This window comes from Sitophilus oryzae, unplaced genomic scaffold (genome assembly GCF_002938485.1).
Source record: "Sitophilus oryzae breed Bouriz unplaced genomic scaffold, Soryzae_2.0 scaffold_882_pilon_pilon, whole genome shotgun sequence".
Taxonomy (NCBI): Eukaryota; Metazoa; Arthropoda; class Insecta; order Coleoptera; family Curculionidae; genus Sitophilus; species Sitophilus oryzae.
The window spans coordinates 568,312-589,334 of record NW_022147508.1 but is presented as its reverse complement, the minus strand read 5'-3'; the positions used below and the strand labels follow the sequence as shown (position 1 = coordinate 589,334).

Sequence of the window (21,023 nt, the reverse complement as noted above, 5' to 3'; positions counted from 1 at the left end):
TTAGCCTGCATTAAAATTACCATAGATAAACTTACATGCAATAAATTAAACACACATGTCCAAATATTATATTTGTTTTCTTTTAAGTACATACGTATATGTTTTACGTATGTTGATCTTATAAAAAATGTTATCTGACAATAATATCCGACTAAACCTTGGACGAACCCCACTTTTGACTACCTGTGTAACCTTTTGACTGAACCTCAAAATCACTCCGATATTTTTAAGAACGACAAACGAATAAATAAAATGTAAATAAACAATTAATTGATTTTGGACTTAGTTTAATAGCATAGTACGATAGTTTCGAAATACAAAACGTATTGTAAGCTATTGTAGAACTACTAACAATCGAAACATTGTGCCTTACAATGTTAAATTAAAGATAATGGTTTTAAAATCTGTCAAATCAATCTTCCATTGTAGAAAAAATGGAGGTATTCTCTGTTATTATCGAATAATTTTTGTCATTGGGTCAAATAAAACTCAAAAATTTTAATCAAATAAAATATGGATATTTGAAAAAATATATTTTCTTACTCAGAAGTATACTGTATTTAAAACTTCTTTTTAAAACTGATTAGAATCATTTCTGTATATGATTAACACTAAATTTCTGGAGGCACCAGTTTAATGCTTCGAAATTTATGAGAACTAGCAAATTTGAAAAAATAAATGTGTCTTTGTTCCAATCCATTTAAAATAGTATATTGTTTTATAAGAAGCAAAAATGGCACCTTTTGTGGCGATGAAAATTGGTATCTAGGAGTTTTTTGACATGAAAAAGTTGATTTAGATGTCAATATGATTCCTATTTGTAGGGGGCGCCACCTACATGTTTTGTAACTGTTTTGAAGAGTAATAACTTTTCGTCCGTACCTGTATAAAAGCTCTGAGTGAAAAAATATACATTTCCGTGACTACGTAAAAAATGTCTGTTTCTAAAAATCGCTACGAGTAACCGTTCTTTCATAAATTTTTCTACGAAGAATTGACTATAAAACCACAGATTATGCAGATTATAATATTTTTTTTTCTTTATTGTTTTTCGTGGTTCCAATTTTCGGAATCGGGCACGTTAGGTGACTAGTTTGTGCGCATAGCACGCCCACTTATGGCCTCTAAAATTGTGCACAGCGCCTGACCGGCACAGTTATTAGAGAGATATCGGAAAATCGAATAGCGTCATCCAGTATTTACGCGTACCTTATCATGGTTACGATATGCGCGAGTCAACGCAACACCCACTAATAACTTAAGCGCTCTTTCTAAATAACCTCTGATAACGTTTAAAAATTGCTTAAATGGGCATGTGCGGGTATTTGACAACCGGAGCCGGCCGGCGAGATCTTTTATTTTAGGTTATGTTTGAATTGTTTTGAATTATTGCTTTAGTATTATTAGGTAATTTGATATTTAAGTAGCTGGGATTAGTTTTAATTAAATAAATATGGCCCAAAATATGGATTCCACCTCATCCAATACTAAAGAACCTATAAAGAGTCTTAGGTTTACAGCAGATGACGACTTAGCCCTTCTAAGAGAATTTGTTGCTTGTTGTCCTAAACCCATTGGCAGACGTTGAACAATAAAGCACTGGAAATAAGCACTTTAGCCCTTTAGTTTTAAAATACCTAGTAAACAAAACAATTTCAAAGTTTTAAATTCAAAGTTAGGTTAAGTTTAAATAGCGGACGCGACGCGATCAGAATTCTTTCCGATCCGATAACTATAAATGAAGAGAGTTAATACCACCTCACGTAAAGGAAATAACACCTGGCCTTATTAACGTCCATGCACGCTATTCGGTTTAGCGATATCTCTCTATTACTCTGTTTATTGTTATTTTACGTGAGTTTATTTTTGCGCACAAGAAATTTGACTCGTTTGCACATCGTCATAAAAAACAATTTTCGTACCACGAATTAGGGACAAGATTTTTATCTGTATACTTATAGGATACCTAATCTGTGATAAAACAGTTTCTGTTGAACTTTTGGCACAAAAACATTTCAAATTTATAATTTCAGTCTATAACTATTTAGTCAACAAGTTTAATTCATGTCAATGATGACAGGTATTGATAATTTGGATACCAAATATTTCGAGAACCATTACTCGTAGCGATCTTTACCAAGAGACCTTATTTACGTAAAAAACGTCGCAAATGTTGATGTACACAATTCTTATAGTTGTAAACGTAGCATTATATGTATAATAGGTGTGAACCCTCCTTTAGTTACCTGTCACAAGAAGATATGTATTGTCAATAGAAAATAGCGCGAATGAAAGTTCTCATGTTCACATTTTATTTTTCTACATTTCAATAATAACATTGACATCAAAATTAAATTTCTCATATCAAAAAAACTCCCAGACACCAATTTTAATCCAAATAGTGACGTTACTTCCGAAATTATTTGGAAAAAATCGAAATAAAAATGAAACTTCTACACCCTGTATCTAAGAAACTAAGCATTTTAGGATATACATTTATACGTTTTTTACTTATTTTTATCTGCAGAATATGCTTCCAAAGTTTCCGGAATACTGTTCGGGCCACCCTGTACATCGAGAGGCTATGGTTACACTCGTTGAATTTGACACCTAAATTCAGTGTAATAATATATTTTTCTGCTTTTGTGCTCCGACGTAAAAGTTCTCTACATTTATGACTAGGTGTTAAAATGACCTTTTGTTATTGTCAATCACGTCGCAAAAATTAATACTTTTGTGGCGTTTGAAAAAATGTTTTTATTGAAATTATCATATACTTGATGACGCCCGGAAATCAAGGTTAAAACCAAAAGCTCTTACACATCTCATTTTTCATTAAGTCTTATATTCTACATTTTTAAATAAAAGAAGTGGAAGTAAATATTAAATCGTTCGGTATTGTGGCGAACAAAAGGAAGGGGAGATTTTAATAAAATGAAAATGGCACAGGGAGACTACCGTTTCCGGATGTTCAACATCCGCATCTCTAAAAAGAATGACCGAAGATCAATAGAGCTTTGGTTAGAGACAGATGCAAAAATGAAACAGGCGGGTATTAAAACCGATTTGATATTTTAAACTAGGTACAAAATATATACCTACTTTTACCTACTTATAAGATAATTTTAAGTTCTTTTCACTTAATTAATGATATACAGGGTGTCCCAGATAAAAAATCAATTTTTCTGTTGTTAACTCTTAAATCGTTAATTTAAAAAAAAATTATACCTAAACCGTTAAATTCCACATAAAAAGGTGCTTTGGAAATGTTTTCACAAAAATTCAAAATTTTCCATAACAAAAAAGTTACAGCGATTTGTTAAAAATGCACATTTTTGAAAAACGTAACTCATAAACGGTAACAGATATCAATGTGCTGTTTTCACCATCATGTTTTTAATAAAAATTGAGCGCCAGACAGCGATTTTAGTTTTTTTCCTCCTATAGAAAAGGGTGATTCCCTTTAAAAGTGTCGAATTTTAAACCATCCAATATCGATTCACCGGCGTTGTCTGTGTGGCCATAACTCACCAGGTTGCACCTAGTGTCGTCTCTAGCTACTCTATCCTCAACCAAAGCCATTGCCAGAGATTTATCGTTGACGAAGCAAGCGTCAGAACAGGAGCGGCTCGAAAATGTGTCCGCGTCAGTTTATTTGAATTAGATTCAATTAAGTCAATTATTCGACGGTACAACTCAGAGAATATCATGATTTATCGTTTCATAAAGGAGTTATCGATTCATCTTTTATGTTCTTCATTTTTGGCCGAGAGTTTTTTTATTTTTAAAAATTGATCATAAGTGATACATTAGCATAAGTTCTAATATATTTTTTGCAAGCTCTTTAAATATCTCTTATTGAAATATTATATATTCTAATATAATTAATATAATAATACACATTGTAACATTTAAATTTGTTTAAACAAATGTTAGATTGCAGTGTGGTAAAAAATTGTCAGTGATGCCATTGTTGCTAAAGTTGGACAACTAAAATTTGGTAAGAGAATTTTATAGAGATATAGAAAAAGACTTAGACCTAGATGTTACAAGGTGTTTTTAAAATATATTTGTTTTTCAACTACTTAAAATTAAGAAATTTCAATTTTTTTAAATGGTACATTATCATTTTTTCTGATAGATTTTACAAATCTCTTCAACTTTTATTAAGTATGTTATACCGGGTACGTCTCAAAAGTGGCTCACCCCCTATAACTTTTTTATTTTTTCAGATAAAAAATTGAGATTTGGTATGTTAATATATGACATAAATTAGGATTGATTGACGTATTCAATTGTTTTCTGCCACTTCCTGTTTCGCCGGAAATTACTACAACTTTTGATTTTTAAAGGGTACCCTCGGTTTTTTGTTGCTTTATTCGATAGAAAATAATACTCTGAATAGAATGACATATCATATGTCAACTTTGACATTTTCGCATATGGTTTATTTGAAATTATAACATGTGGTTCATAACGATAATTTGACTCGAAATACCAAGTGTGAGGTATCAAATTATTCGTAAAAAATGCTTTTTTCAAATATGCTAATGAGCCACCCTCGTTCCATTTGAAAAAACTGAGATGTGATTAAAAATACGATTTGTGCATCTTTTAACCAGCCAGGACAAGACACGAATAACATTAGACGATCAAATCTATTTTTCCAAGGCTCCTTGAATAAAAATTAGTGTTTTTAACACAGCCATGACACTCTAGATTGAAATTTAAAATTCAATTTTGTTTTAAACAAAAATGTCAAAAGTTGACATATGATATGTCATTCTATTCAGATTGTGAAAATTGTGTTAACATTTGTTTAAACAAATTTAAATATTGCAAAAACTATTAATTTTAGGTATATAACATCATATATAAAAAAATTATGGAATTTTACGCAGAATCTAAAAATAAAATAAAAAATAGGGTGTGGCATTTAAAAAAACATATGGTATATCCGCCACACTTTTTGGAAGCACCTTATATACTCAGTTGTGTTTCTTAATCTTCCCTATAACTTTTATATTTAATATTTTTTTGTAAACCTCGAAACAAATGAGATAATGGACTTTAATCTATCATTGACTCACCCTGTACATTGTCACAAAGAAATAGAACATCTTTTTGGCTCGGCATAGTAGATGTTCTTTTAAAACTACAACAATTATACCACTCGATGAATTCTGCTCATAATTGGACAGGAAACAGATGAATGATATGCAGTGAACGTGGCGTCACACTGCCAGTTGATGAGTTTCTAAATATCTACTTATTGACTTGCTCTTTAATATCAATAATAAAGTTTGATGCCTTTTTCGCATTTATTGCTTTAGTCAATTGATACAAATTATTTAAGCTATCAGGCTATGTCGAAACACGAATAGATCACCGAAGTTAAGCGACGTTAGTGAACGTTAGTGTCCTATCGTGCTTTTGTTCCATGGCAAGAGTGTAAAATCTATAGACACACACTGCTCATTCACGCCGGTTCGTTTCCCCGTAAACAAAGTAGGCCCCATCCAGATATAACCTTACCAAAAAAAGGAGACGTTAACGTAAAATACCTTTACTTTATTTAAGCCGTTAAGTAATTATTTAACGTGTTAGAATTTTAAGTTTACACTCTGTATAGAAAATAAACAGTACCTAATGTTTCTTGCAGAGAAAGATGGCGACCAACCCTCTAACCATCGTTAATTGAATTAAGCGAGCAGTGCTAGGGCTTTCGAGTGGAGCGGCCAGCCGACCCGCATGATGTCTGTTGGTATGGAGGCTGGCTGCGCACAGACGTCGTTAACCCATAACTAGGCGATTAGTCCGATGGATTTTAATTGCCGTTGAATGTGCGAGGAATGTGGAAATAGTCGCTTTGCGATACCCAATAGGTTTATTTGTGCCTTTGTTTTTAACTTCATTATTTTTATTTGGAGCTATTAATAGCTTTGTATTTTTACTCTGCTAAAAACATATCTATCTAATAAATAATACTGCTTTATGGGCGATTATTTTCTTTGCTTTTTTTGGTCATTTTTGAAGTTATACTCCATGATAATTTGCAAATTTTAATCAATAAACACATTGTGAAAGATCAGCATGGACCCTTTCCAGCAGATTTTTTCCAGTATTTTTGTATTTGTGGGTCCCAGGTGGGACCCTCCACTACGGTCGCGAGGGCCTATCGTGGCTCAGTTTCTACAAGCTCTTTAATAGAAAAAGAGCATTAAAGTTCACCCTCAAGACCCAGCCTTTTAACATAGGCCGTTCTGTCCAAAGGTGATATGACTTCTAGGTCTGATAGGTCTACCGTGGGTTTGCCAAACACCTCAAACCTGGTCCTGCCCCCAGCGGGACATAACGTGCTTCATTGTTTCCTCATCTTCCATACAGAGTCGGCATTCGGCGTCTTCCACCAGTCCCATCCTCTGTAGGTGTGATCTCAGCCGGCAGTGGCCCGTGTGCCCCTGGACGTGCTTTTCGTTGCCTCAAGTGAAATATGCTTATTGTTTTCCCGGTGTATTGCTGTTCTCCAGCAATTGCACACAGGTTTCAATCGCATATAGCTCAGCTTGGAAAATTGTGGTGTGTTTTCCAAGACTGCGATAGATCTCAGTCTTTGGACTGCTGCAGTAAATTCCTGCGCCAGATCCTTTATCGTTTGTGGATCCGTCCGTGTACCAACACATTTCTGCAAGTAATAAGCCGTTTCTCGGCTTATCCCATTCGTCCCTATTCGGGAACAGGACGTTGTAGGCACGTCAAGAGTTAGATTGGTGGTGTGAGATCCGAGACCATTCCCAGAATCTCATCCGATTGTAGTTCGTCTACTAGTCGGTTTTGTATGAACATGATTGTTCCTTGGCTCTCTCATGTTTCCAGTATGGAGATAGATCAGCTATTTCTAATTTATGTGTTTTTACAAATTCCGCATCCCTTGCGATGGGTAATAAACAAAAAATCAGATGTCGTATAATATACCGATGCTGAACAAGCATTCGACGAAGTGGGCCATAGTTTACCTCTTAACAGACTTATGAATTTTGGTCTTTCCAATGAAGCTTTCGAGTTGCTGAAGAGCTATCTGATACATCGAACTTGTAGTATTAGACAAACAACGAAACGTCCCAAGCATTTATTTACTGTCACTTCAGGAGTTCCGCAAGGAAGCAATATTTTTCCATTCCTATTTATTTTTGAATCACTGAGGAACACTGGGAAACTGATTTCATGAAATAAGAAAACAGTTTTCTTGTAACTGATTGATGCGACGACCTGCACTCTAGCTATCAGTAAAAAACTCTAACTAGATTTTATAAAATTTATAAAAACGATTTGCACTTATCTTTAGTCTCATAATTTTTCTACAAGCACATGGCCGCGCAAAGTATTTTTCTATTTATACATATTTTCTACAACTACAACAAATCCAGTGAATTGTTTGCATACTGAAACGATGTAAAAACATTCCTACTTAAATTTTCAGCCGAAAGAATGCAGTAACAGAAATAAAGAAGTGAAAATACGAGGATGTATATTTTTTTTTTTAAATTCCCACATGACTACTCTTGTAGTATTATTATGATTTTCATTTCATTCGCTTTTTGAATTTGCAGCCACCAACAAAACATGGTTGCTGTTTTTCTCATCATTCATCACGAGGAGACTATGAAAATTGAAAAATATTATCTAAGCAGAACATCAACAGTTCTTAATAGACGTCTGGTAAAATATAAAGTGTTCACCGAATAGTTATATTTAGACATTTTAAATAGTTTTCTTCTGTTTTCTTGTTTTTTTTTTGCTTCTGACCACTGGAGGAGATACACGTCCTGAAAAGTTTTTTGTCTGTTAGGCAAATTTGTGTTTGAGTAATAAGCTAGTGACAAGCTGGTTTCCGTTTGAATTCTACGCAGTGATGTTTACAAAAAATTACTTTCTTATTTTTTAGATTTATCTTGCAGTGGCAAAATATCCAGGCTTTTTTTAAGAAATGAACCCACCACCTTGGTGTTGTCTTTATTTTGATTGATATTATGTTTTCCATTATGGAGGCATTTATCTTATCCCCTACTCCAACTTGATCGTTATTATGGACACGAATAACTCTACATAAGTAAATTAACGTTACAACAGATTGCAATAAGGAATATTCGAGTGAAGAAAATATATACTTACTAGTGCTCATAATTTGACAACAAAGAACCGTGTTCTCCGTGTAGTAAGTTAGAGTTTGCGTAGAACGTTTATGGGCACATACAATGATATTTGTCTTAAGGATATTGTTTGCCTGAAGAAAAGTTTTCTAATTGAATATCTCAAAAAGCATCAACAATTAATTATGTGTACGTTTTTATACCGCCTCTCTCAACAATGAGATATGTATATGCCCTGTGGTAACGCCAGGTCTCAGCAGATGTATACGTGGGAGTAATTGTACTATTACTAGTAATATTTTCCATATTACATTTCCACCTTTTGCACTCCTAAGTCTTGTAAAATGTTTAACCTGATTTAGTTTAAATAAAAACAAGATAAGAACAATAAAAGCAATTAATCTCTATATCAAAGAATTTGAATATAACTCTACACATTGTGTTTTTTCTATAATTAATTTGAGATTTATCAATTTTAAACTTCTTATTTGAACTTTTACATCATTTTGGAAAATGAAGATAGACGAGGAAGTGCGAATTTTTGATCAGATGAACTTAATATAAAAGTTTTTGCATGATCTAAAGATTAATTCCGTTTGTACCTACTTATTCAAATTTCCTTGCCGTTTTAGAAAAAAATTAAGAAATATGAGAATTTGGTTAATTATTTCTAAGGTCAAAAAAACAATACTTGTCCTATGGTAAAATCAATTCCTTTCCCAGTTATTACTAAGAATTAATTATGGTGTAGTGTATTGAATTTTCCGTAATAAATTCAAGGAAATAAATGTTGTTCTTCTTTAATATGTTAAATTGAAATGATAGATCATTGATCATTGAAAATGATAGATATGTTAAAACAACAGAGACAAATATGAAGTTAATCAAAATTAATAATATTAATATCTCAAAGAATGAAGAAACGCGTTTTGATGTTTAGGACTTGTAAAAGTATAAACGGGATTAACCATTTAAGAACCAAAAAACACTTCTGAAGAGACATTTTTCTCAAACTGTTAATAACAAAAAAGTGATTTCCTTGTAAGGACAATCAGGGGACATACATACTAGATATCTAAATATCTACTAATAATCAAGAAACGAGGAACGATCAAGAAATCATGTTTTTTACAAAGAAACACAAAGAAAAATACGATCTGCCCTCTGTTCTACAGAATTGAAATATTTTTTAAGAGAAAACTTCTATGTATAATTTTATTAGTAAATGTGTAAATTTTAATCCTATAAAAATTTCTGTTAATATAATAAACATACGTTTTAGTCAAGTTTCAGTCACGTGCTAGTAATAAAATGTTGGAAAAATTACTGGAGGTCAGGGTAAACTCTCTAGAAACGGTGTAGTTATTATCGTGTTCCGGGGTGGAATTATTAGTTTTTCCTCACGCAAAATGAGTCATTAGTATTTCACTGCTTTCTTTTTAATTATCTTTATATCAAGGGTTTCGAAATGTTGAGGGTAAGAGAAATAGAAATAAAAAATGCATTTTTGCATAATTATTTTAATGAAAGCATTTAAAACGTTGAAAGATGCAATGCTGCAGAAAGATGCGGAAATAGTTTTTGTAGGTACAATTAATTAACAAAATTAGATTGTTCTTGTTAAATTTCATGTTGTAGAATTATACTTTATACTATTTATACCATACTTTATACTTTATATTTTTTCTTATGTCATATACTCTTTTTAGCCGACCATACCAATAGGTATGGTAGGCTATTAAGATCGGCAAGAAAAAGTTTTTTTTTAGTTTCACTCAAAATGAGTTATTTGGGTCATAAATGACCTAAATACAAAATATTTTCATGGTGTCTGTGTGTCTGTCTGTCTGTCGGTCTGTCCGTCTGTAACACGATAACTCAAAAACCGCTAAACCGATTTTAACCAAATTTGGCACAAAAGTATTGTGGCACTCGATAATCTGGCCATTAATTTTTGGTGGGGGTGGAGGGATTGTTAAGGGGGTATGGGAGGGGGGTAAAAATTTTAATAAATCGTAACTCCAAAATTACAGTAGCTAGCGAAACGCGGTTTTCAATTTAAGATTAGGAATAATATTTGCAACAAAATTTGTAATAACGTCAAAATCAGTCAGTCGCAGTTTTTGAGATACGAGTATTCCGTGTTTCCGTAATCCGTTTTTGAGAAAATTCGTGTGGAGAACTCCAAACTCCCATCGGACGCGACTCCAGGTGGCGGATAGGGGAAATAACCGCGGACCAAAATTGAAAAAATTCTTCAAACATCAAAATCAGTCAAATTCGCAGTTTTTGAGATAAAAAAAATTGGAAAAATTCCTTCACTTTGAAACTGCCTACTAACTTTTTATTAACATATTTTAGTATGGGCGGCTATACGTGCCTCCCGGCGCCAATTTTTTATACCATACTTTATGCCAGCGGTCTCCTCGCAACTTCTGTTCAAGATTTCCGTAGAATTCTCTTGGGTTTCCAGAAATTTCCGTTGGTTGGTCTTGGATTTCCGGGATTTTCCACCAATGTCTAATGCCGGGTCCAGACCAACGCGACGAAAAGTAAACACGATTTTTAGATAAAAACAAGACAAACTTGCGACAAAAAATGGGGAATTCTGACAAGGCAAACTGTTCACACTCCAAGGACAAAAGTGCAACAAAGTCAAAAGTTTGGTTGTTGCGAATTAGTTTTATTAACCATAAGTGATTTAACTGGTCTCCTACTGTTGGCAGCACACGCCATCCACACTGCGCCGACAACTTGTCGTAAAATATACGAACAAAACATAGACACTTTGATCTTTACCGACTCGAGACGGGACATTGAAAAGTCTCCGAATTTTGAAACAAAACAAAAATGAGACAAAAATGTCGCAGATATGTATTGGATTTGTCGCAATTTAATACACTTTCACAGAATTTACATCTTTATATGTATGTATCCAGCTAATTGATATACCTCTCTATTGATAATTAAACTAAATGTATTGGGAAATATTGAGAATTGAAGGGTTGGCTGCAATAATCAGTCAGTTCCACTTGTTTACGAAAATGACATTTTTACTCAAATGCCGATTAAAAAATATTCCAATCGTTCCCTGTAACAATCAGATATCTCCATTTAACAGCACATACATACAGCAAGAACTCTATTTTTCAGCTCATTCCGAATTTGCCTGGTTATTACAGCCACCCCTTCAATTACACTGCATTACCTCAATTGCATTGAATATTGAATAACTCGATATTTCTTCGCTCATTTTTGTGATTTTAAACAAATTTAAAACCTCTTCATTTTCCTCAACCTCCTCGGCGCTTTCAGATGGAGCGGAGCGTATGGTACGCGCGGATGTTTTTTCAATATAGCTTATCCGGACGGAGCATACGCGACCCATGTGAAATCGTTCATATAAACTCATGGTACTTGCTCGAAGTCGCGGACGGTCCGTCGCGGACGCTCCGCTCCATCTGAAAACGCTGTTACACCCGAAAAGCAAAAAATCTCAACTTATTGGAGGCAATAAAATTGAAAAACATAATATAGACCCGTCCGAACCTCCTAAACGAACTCTTTTCAACGAAAAAATAGGAAAAAACATAACATTAGTAATTGAAATCACATGTATACAGAATACATGTAGGTACAGAAAACTTTTTGTAACCATATAGATTTAGTCTTAACGTTGACTCCGCTTGAGAGTATAAAATATAGATAACGAAACTGCAGTAGAGATTAATGTCAGTGATAGTTAAGAAAAAAAAGCATGTAATCGAAAAAAAAAGTATGTAATATAGTATTTACAGTGATATTGATAAAATAACTATTTTAGATCTTTTTTAATAATAAATCACAAATAATATTGATATTTTATCCAAAAAGTATTTTCTAAATATCACTGCTGTTTTGGTATACAGGGTGTTTCAAAACAAATGCGAAAAACTTCAGGGGGTGATTCCTTGTTCAAAATAAAGGGTAGTTTGCTTTATAAACGTTGGGTCAAAAGTCAACCATTAGGGAGATATCGCGGTACAAAGATGGCGGAAAAATAATGTTTTTATTTTTTATCTTGAAAACGAAAAGAGATGGACTAATGAAATTTTGTGGAAGCATTACTCTTATGAAAACACACTTTCTGGTAATTTTTTCACTTTTTTAAAATGAGTGGAAGGGGTTGAAATAAACTGCCCCTATCATTCTTGTTAACGAAATTTAAAGAAAAATCTTATCAAACACACGCAAAGAAATTAATTTGGATAGTTTAGTTTGTTTAGAAACTTTTTTATCTCTTGTGTTTTTTTGATAAAACTCACCAATTTGAAATTAACAAATAAAATGTAAAGCATTACATGTCAGGACAAAAAACATTTTTAGATAAAGAATCTAGTGATAATAACGATAATAATAATCATCTAGATAATAACGCATTGCAGTAGAGTAATGTCAAATAAAATAATATTAGGAACATCCTAAAAAGTAACAGCGGCCGACTAGATTTTTTCCTAAGACTAGATTTTTTCCTAAAAAAATTACAGCAGCCAACTAGATTCTTTATCAGAAAATGTTTTTGTCCTGACATGTAATGCTTTACATTTTATTTTTTAATTTCAAATCGGTGAGTTTTATCAAAAAAATACAAGAGATAAAAAAGTTTCTAAACAAACTAAACTATCCAAATTATTTTTTTTGCATGTGTTTGATAAGATTTTTCTTTAAATTTCGTTAACAAGAATGATAGGGGTAGTTTATTTCAACCCCTTCCACTCATTTTAAAAAGTGAAAAATTACCAGAAAGTGTGTTTTCATAACAGTAATGCTTCCATAAAATTTCATTAGTCTATCTCTTTCCGTTTTCAAGATAAAAAATAAAAACATTATTTTTCCGCCATCTTTGTACCGCTATATCTCCCTAATGGTTGACTTTTGACCTAACGTTTATGAAGCAAACTACCCTTTATTTTGAACAAGGAATCACCCCTGAAGTTTTTCGCATTTGTTTTGAAACACCTTGTATATCATTTTAAGTCAATTCAAATTGACTTAAAATGCAGTCTATTCCAAACTCAATTTCTAAATGTAGGTCATTTTATACTAGAAAATTGCATATTAAAGATTCAAATTTTGGCAACTGAGTTCCAAAACGCTCGTTGACATCAAAACTTAATGGACTGAAAGCTTACAGCACTGCGACGATCCCGAAAAAAGCTCATTTCCATTCTATTCTCGTCGATTACCCATTTTTAGGTCGAACAGTTAAATTGGCGATTTTATGTATTTAACGTCCGAATTTAACGCCCAAAAAACACCTAAATTAAACGTTAAAATGCACCTAAAGTTTTTTGAAAAAGTGAGTTATTATATTTAATGAAAATTTAATATTACCTATGGCTTGATATTTAAAAATATTATTGATTAACTAAAATATTATTACTTAAGTTTCAAGAACTTAATAAACGCAAACCAAGGAATTTAAAAGTAATTTTATCATCTAGGTGTATCTTCACCCGATAGTTTTGTTTTTGGTTCATCTTAATAGATTTTTTTTGAGATATTCGCTTTTGAAGAAGACACTAACATTTTGTCGTTTTTTTTAAATTAAACCATACGTTTGTTTTTGGTCTTAGTCAACAGTCCAATAACACAGTGCTTATGATTTATGTAATGTCTATTATTGTCTCTCTGCTGGGCAGTAACTCTAGCAGAAATGGTTTTAAGTCCCAAAGTTGGATCTCTACCATAATCAATTAAAGCAGCAAGAGCATATACTTCAGAACTTAAGACCATCTCTACTAGAGTAAACGTCAGCAAAAAATAATAATATGACTTTTTAATTACAATGGCGTTACAAAAGTTTCATTTTTAATTTAGAAAGAGATACTAAAAAGTTAAATAATTTACCTACAAATTGTTTAAAAAATCATCAAAATCACCACACTAGAACAAAATATATTAAACTTAATACCTCAAAATTTTAAACTGTCCGTTTTTCGTACCGGTGAGTTTGTAAATTGGTGAGTTTGTAAGTAAATTCATGAAAATATGTGTTTTAAAAAATGGAGTATTTTTTCGAACAACGGGTCACTCCGTATATGTTCATAATCAGGTCTATTATCGATTTATTCGATTTTATGAACCACAAGCATTCTGTTAAAAACAATAAAAAAATATTGGATACCCAAAACAACGTAAAAAATGCCTCCAAGTGGTCAATACAATAAACGACATTTTATAAATAGCGAAAATATTCAGTCTAGTAAAAACGGTCTTTTGCAGCCGATGTATATTTTAAGATGACTATTAATTTGCATGTGTTTACAATGTGTAATTTTAAGTTCCTAATTTTTTAAAATGTCAATATATTTGATAACGGATATACTATGTAAGTCCCTTTTTCTATTTGTTTATTGTTTTTTTTTTTATTTTTGTTACTTTTTAGTTAGGTCTTTAGAATAATTACCTACCAATTTATTATTGAACGTTTCTGTGGTCGAACTACAGTACCAGTTAAAATATTTGCACTTATTTCTGGGACACCCTGTATAAGTATTGAAAGAGTTTTCATATATTTGGATTAATATATTCGTAATTTTTTAAGATGCAGAGAAACAAAAAAAAATATATGGAAACTTTTTTTCTATAGGGTGGTCCGAACTGTATTCCGGAAATTTTAACAGCATATTCTGCAGAAAAAAATCAGTAAAAAAGTTCCTATAAATGTCTGTCCTAAACTGCTTAGTTTCGGACATACAGGGTGTAGAAGTTTCATTTTTATTTCGATTTGTTCCAAATAATTTCTGAAGTAACGTCAATATTTGCATGAAAATTGGTGTCTGAGAGTTTTTTGACAGGAGAAATTTGATTTTAATGTCCATGTGACTCTTATTTGTAGAGCGCGCCACCTTCGTGTGTTTTAACTGTTTTGAGGAGTAATAACTTTTTGTCTGTACCTGTATAAAACTACCGAGTGAAAAAATATATATTTCCGTCATATTTTACGTAAAAAATGTCTCTTGGTAAAAATCGCTACGAGCAACCGTTCTCAAGATATTTAGAATAGAAATAGTCAATGCCTGTCATTATTGACAAAAAATCAACATGTTGAGTAGACAGTTATTTGACTGAAGTAATAAATTTGGAAAATTTGTATTTTTTTTAAATAAGAATGTTTCTATTGAATTTTTGGTACAAAAACATTTCAAATTTATGATTTCAGTATAATAACTATTTAGTCAACATGTTTAGCTTATGTCAATGATGACAGGTACTGATAATTTTGATTCCAAATATCTCGAAAATCATTCCTCGTAACGATTTTTACCAATATATTTTTTACGTAAAAACTGTCATAAATGTATATCTTTTTACCCAGTAGCTTTATACAGGTTCAGACGAAAAATTATTACTCTTCAAACCAGTTAAAAAATATGTATGTAGCGCCCTCTACAAATAGGATTCATATTGATTCTCATGTCAAAAAACTTCCAGACACCAATTTTCACCCGAATATTGACGTTACTTCAGAAATTATTTGGGAAAAAATCGAAATAAAGATGAAACTTCTGCACCCTGTATTTCCGAAACTAAGCATTTTAGGATATACATTTATACAAACTTTTTTACTTATTTTTATTTTAGTTTCCGGAATACGGTTCGGACCACCTTTTCTTGACCAAACTAATATAAATTTTTAACTTTCTTTAGAAACGTCAAATCGAGACTTTTTAACCAATATTTTTGAAAATTATTCAATTGTGGTTGGTGTGCTTCTAAATATAATGTTTAAAATACGGAATAATATCCATTAGATGGATACCATATGTAAAACGAAATGCATTTATTGTAGTTTAAAGCATTGACACGGTAAAACGGCGCTCGTTTAAAGGCCTAGAAAATAAATTCAAATCTTTTTCAAGTGCCCGTGTACGACCACCCACGACACTTTTTATGGTTTATTTCTGGGAGTTGCATAGTTCACTACTAAGCCCGTTCTGCTTTTTCGCTTCCCACGTTTTGACATGGCAGACTACGTTCGATATTTATTTCTTTTTTGTCCCTCTTTCGACGCCTTTACTTATTTTAGTTTCAATGTAACTGTAATTGTTTTTTCGTCTGTTAAGTTAACCGTTTCAATGTCATTTTTGTCGTGTTTTAGTAATTCATTGGAAATAATTGTAATACAGTATCGAAAGCGGAATTTGTGACTTGTAGTGTGCTTGTAGTATGTCCAACGAGAGAATACTGGACAGTGACACTTAGGTCTGACGTTTTAATGCACACGTGAATTGGATTTTCTGTTATTTTTTGAATGTCCTCTGTCGAAATCTTCCATGCCCTGTTGGATAGATTTTAGTGCCATTTTTATTAAGCTGTACGATGCAAGTATCTTCAATAAGCGATAGAGAAGATTTTAGTGATCACAATAAAATTTCTGGTCGTTCTTTTTAAATTAAGTATTTTAGATTTAATATGGTAGAATTTCTGTGATCGTTACTAGCCGACTTTTAACTCTGTATAGCATTATAGCCTTAATTTTTTTGTGCACAGTATACTCAATTGCAAACATTCATATCATGGTTCTAGACCCAGATGCAAAATGCAAAAAATTGTCAAATTTCTTCAGTGTTATATTTTTGTTATTTTTCGCTCTTTCATGAATTTTTTTAGCAAGCTGTATATAATTACATCAACTTTAATTAGTAATCTCAGTTTTTTAGAAACTTCAGTATTTGGCATATTATACAGGGTTACTCGAGAGTTTGTTTTTTTACCCTAAGTTTAAAACACCCTGTGCCATAATTTCGTGTTTAAATTTTCCTAAAATATAATTTTACTGTCAGAACCATGTCTCCTGAGCATTTTGTTTTTTGGATCATGTCATTTTGGATCAAACATGGTTAATTTTTAAGAGCAAAATGAACGTGCCACCAACAATTTGCAATTTTTTCAATTGTCATTTCTTTTTGAAGTTATTTTCGATATGACAAGGCGGCGTTAGTGATTATTATGAAAAGTATACCACTATAAACTGCCCATCATTTTCGACGTTTTGAGAAATGTCTGGCAGGAGGGTTAGAGGTCGCGAAGCGGTACCAGCTTCATTAAATGAACTTCGCTTGGTCCTTAAAGAAGAATGGGAAAACATAACGCAATAGGATATATGCAGTATCAATGAGAGTATGAACGAACGTATTCAGACAATTATAACAGCCAAGGGAGGTAATACAAAGTATTAGGGTATTTTTTACAATTTTTTTTCTGTTTGCATACTTGAGTATTACAAATAATGTTTTCGTTAATATCGTTAGTTCTGTTATCGTTATTAATGTTTATTAAAATTAGGACTGTATCGTTAGTCTTTACCGTTTTTTCTTAATTTAGTATAGAGTATCCAATGCAGAGTAATATGACGTTACGATAATAGTGACCAAAGCCACCTCGTCATATTAAAAAATTACATCAAAAAGTAATGATAATTAATTGAAAAAAACTGCAAATTGATCGCGAACGTTCATTTTGCTCTTAAAAATTAACCAAAGCTTGTATTGACTTGAATAAAAAAAATGCTGAGGAGTCATGGTTTTGATAGTAAAATTATATAAGGAAAATTTCCACACGAAATATTATTGCATAGGGTGTTTTAAACGTATGGTTATACAGGGTGGCGCACCTCATTCGCCTCGGTTGATTATAGGAGAACGGAAAGATGTGGAAACAAAATATTTTATGGGTATATGTGGGAAGGCAATGTGCATAATTTAAAATTATTTTGAAATGTACAAGGTGTGGCAGAACTAAGATCCATACCAAAGTTATATTTTTTCTTATGGAACACCCTGTATTTTATTTTATTTTTGAATTCTTGGTCTTAAAATAAGGCATTTATTATAAGTGTTTAATATGTTTAAAAGTATTTTTTAGATATTTAGAGATATTTAAATATGCATGCTAGAATAAAAAACTTTGTCAACACCTTGTACATTACTTTTTAGAATTAATTCTTATGCTGACATTGAAGCCAGAGAAATAATCTTTACTATAAAAATTTGATTGCTTCCTTAAATGTATACAGGGGTATCAAAAATTGCTGGTCTATTTTAAATATTTATTTTACATATAAACTTCGTTATTTCAAATACAACACTAAGTATTTTTTTAAATAAGTCCAAGCATATTTAAATACTCTTTCAAACTATATTATGGTTTCCTATACCTATGTGGCTCAGATTTTGAAAAAAAAGCGTTTTTTCAATAAAATTGTAATCAAGATGGCGGTGTCTCCTTGGCAGTTTTCTAGTGACACTTAGTAGTAGCTATTTTCAAAATCGACATTAGTTTATGGACTTTATTTAATTTTATAACAGGTTATTTTTATTTAATTTACCTAAAATAGGGTTAATAAGTAAGTATTTATTATTTTATCAAGAAACATGAAACTGGGGATGGCGGAGGGAATAGATATGTTACTAGTGATTTTATTTTGTGAGGACAATTGCTTGTTGGCCTGAAGGGTTTATGCCCAAAGATATCCAAATAGGAATTTTCTTGATAAGCGTTCATTTGAAAAACTACTTATCCTATTTCGCAGAGCTAATAGTGTGGTATATGAAAAACCTATTAGGCGGAAACCTATAGTTGGAAGTGGTTCTTTGAATATTGGTTCTTTTATAGAAAATCCAATATATCTTCAAGTTATCGTAATATAAATCAAAGAACTGCTACTTTATTTTTCTTGATAAAATAATAAATAATTATTCTAACTATTGTTTGTAGGTAAGTTAAATAAAAGTAAACTGTTATAAATTTAAATAGTCCATAAACTAACGTCGATTTTGAAAATAGCTACTAACTGTCACTAGCAAATTGCCATGGCGACACCAGCCATCTTGATTGCCATTTTATTGAAAAATCGTTTTTTATTCAAAATCTGAGCCAGATAGGTATAGGAAACCCTAATATAGTTTGAAGGAGCATTTAAATCTGCTTCGACTGCTAGATCTAGATATTGTAGTTCTCTAGAAACTTCTAATGTACACTCAGCCTAAGACACCCTGTATGTCCATGCTATTAAAACATGAATTAATAAGGTACGAATAGATTATGAAAAGTATTTTTTGTAAATCAAAAATCAACGGGAACAACGAAATAAAACAATAAGTATTCATTAAAGCAATTTTCGCTTTCTCTAATTCCGTTAAAATTGAATAATAATATGTGCTATTGATATTATTTACTAAATGAGTTGCTGTACTTACTACAGGGGTACCTTACCAAGTCCAAGGCGGTGGTTTTCGGCATTTCTATACCTTTCGGTAATAACTGTAATAACGGCAACAAAGGCCGAAACGTTATGTCTTTATCTGAAAGGGGACAGGACGGCAATTATTTCTATTTACGGCTTTGCCTTTCATAACGGCGTCTGATCTGGCACAGTCGATTGAATATGCGTCGGGTAACGACCGTAGAAACTGCTTTTGTTTTTGTTTATTAAAAATGGTCCAAAAAAACGGAACTGGAGTGGAATGTAAAAGTGAAAACGCGAAATAAGTAAACCGGCGTCTATTAATAATATAAGTTTATTTTTGTAGGAAATTCCGTAGAAATTACATGGAAATGTTATGCGAAACAGATATATCCGGCAGTCTATCAGTAAATATTAAAATATTTTTTGTTAATACCATGCAAAGTTAAGAAAGTGGCTTTGGATTTTGGATGTGATTTGTTACATTATAATTTAATTATCGGGATCCCGTTTTGGAAAGCCCGGGATTAGAACCTATATATAATCCTATCCCGAGATCCCGGGATTGACTATCAGAATAAGAAATTTAATCTAAAGAAATACTTTTGAAAAATGCAGCTACATACTCCGGAAACTTCGGCAGCATATTCTGCAGATAAAAATAAATAAAAAAGTTCGAAAAAATGTATGTCCTAGTTTCAGAGATACAGGGTGTAGAAGTTCCATTTTTATTTCGATTTTTTCTAAATAATTTCTGCAGTGACGTCAATATTTGGATGAAAATTGTCTGCGAGTTTTTTTTAACATAAGAAATTTGATTTTGATGTCAGTATGACTCCTACTAGTAGAGGGCGCCACCTACACGTGTTTTAACTGTTTTGAAGCGTAATAACTTTTTGTCCGTACCTGTATAAAACTACCGAGCCAGAAATATACATATCTCTGACTTTTTTCGTAAAAAATATCTCTTTGTAAAAATCGCTACAAGCAACCGTTCTTAAGATATTTAGAATGGAAATAGTCAATGCATGTCATTATTGACGAGAAATAAACACGTTGAGAGAGAGAGACAGAGAGAGAGAGAGAGAGAGAGAGAGAGAGAGAGAGAGAGAGAGTAGTTATTTCAAAAATAAATTTGGGAAATTTTTATTTTTTTAAATTAATCAATAAATTTTCTGCAAAAAATGATGATAAAACAGTTTCTGTTGAATTTTTGGCACAAAAACATTTCAAATTTATGATTTCACTCTAATAACTATTTAGTCAACATGTTTAATTTATGTCAATGATGACAGGTATTGATAATTTCGATTCCAAATATCTCGAAAACCATTACCCGTAGGTATTTTTTTTTAAATGTATATTTTTTACTCAGTAATTTTATACAGGTACGGACGAAAAGTTATTACTCTTCAAACCAGTTAAAAAATATGTAAGTGGCGCCCTCTACTAGTAGGAGTCATATTGACATCAAAATCAAATTTCTCATGTCAAAAAACTCCCAGATACCAATTTTTATCCAAATATTGACGTTACTTCAGGCATTATTTGGAAAAAATCGAAATAAAAATGAAATTTCTACACTCTGTATCTCCGAAACTAAGAATTTTAGAACATACATTTATACGAACTTTTTTACTTAT

The 21,023-nt window shown here is 32.0% G+C and overlaps 1 protein-coding gene across 4 annotated transcripts in view; it reads left to right on the top strand.

Moving 5' to 3' along the window:
* The window catches only part of LOC115890539 (ras-associated and pleckstrin homology domains-containing protein 1), a 331,325-nt gene that overhangs the window by 238,857 nt on the left and 71,445 nt on the right, over positions 1-21,023 (top strand). Inside the window, exon 1 of one of the 4 annotated variants that reach the window (XM_030910799.1) lies at positions 14,418-14,520. The exons of the other annotated variants lie outside the window; for them this stretch is intronic. The gene's annotated coding sequence lies outside the window, so the exon portion shown is untranslated. Of the gene's footprint in view, positions 1-14,417; positions 14,521-21,023 lie in introns of those variants that run through there. 4 annotated transcript variants of the gene reach the window in all.